We start from the raw sequence: 1,123 nt of genomic DNA, 5'->3' as shown, positions 1-1,123 counted from the left end.
GGCACCATCAGCTTTTTTCACCCCATTTGCTTATGTAACCATTTGTCTTCAGCAATCATATTGAGAAGGTGAGCACACAATGATATGATTTCTTGTTCTTTGATGCCTGATACCTGATCCCTTCGGCACTTTGTGATCACACAGGCTGGTTTGCTTCTTCCATGTGGGCTTTGTTGCTTCTGAGTTAGATAGCTGCTTGTTTACCTTCATGTCTTTAAGACCCTAGACACTATATCTTTGGATAGCCGGGCACCATCAGCTTTCTTCACCACATTTGCTTATGCACCCACTTTGTCTTCAGCGATTGTGTTGGGTAGACAGGTTGGATTCCACCCCTATACATTCACACAGGGTCAAGTTAACAAAAATCATACTGTACTGCCACAGTGGGTTTAAACTCACTGCCACATAGTCCATTTCAATCAAGCTACACTACTCAGGGCTTCTGAGACAGTAAATTCTTAAGGGAGCTGACAGCCACATCTTTCTCCTATAGAGTAGCTGGTGGTTTGCACTGCTGACCTCATAGCTAGCTGCTCAACCTAGCCCACAGCACCCCCAAGGCTCTCATCTTGCATGCTAACTTCCGTTCACACTAAATCACTTACCATTTCATGAACATACTGTGCTTTTTTCATTTGATTTATGGGGCTCCCCTGACTGAATTGCCCTCCTCTCCTCTCCCCATCTGGGGCAGTTTGGTTTTTGTTAACTTGGCCTTGTGTGAATGTGTAGGCGTGGTGTCCAACCAGTCTACCAGATGGTAGCCCGATGACGCCTCCTTGCAAGTGTCTCCTGTTCTTTAAGAGACACACTGAGAACGTCTTCCTCTCTTGCTCTTCCTCCTATCTGTCTACTTCCAGGGGTGGCCCCATGTGGGCTGCCGACTTGGAGAGCTGTCGGTGCCTGGCCCTGTCCCCACCAACCTTGTCGTCACATGACGCTGCACCCACTGGCCTGTGATCTCTCTGCTTCCCACTTCATCTTTCTGCATCATCAGCCTCCCGCTACTTGAGTCTGAAGAGGCTTTTGGCTATAATCCATCCCACGGACTTGAGTTGGACTGGGCTAGGGTGCCTTTCTTGATATAAATTTACCTTTTGCTATCAAGTTCTTTCTTTTT

This window comes from Echinops telfairi, unplaced genomic scaffold, assembly GCF_000313985.2.
Source record: "Echinops telfairi isolate 266 unplaced genomic scaffold, ASM31398v2 ScPeMD7_5592;HRSCAF=6446, whole genome shotgun sequence".
Classification (NCBI taxonomy): Eukaryota; Metazoa; Chordata; class Mammalia; order Afrosoricida; family Tenrecidae; genus Echinops; species Echinops telfairi.
Note: the sequence above shows the minus strand (reverse complement) of the source record.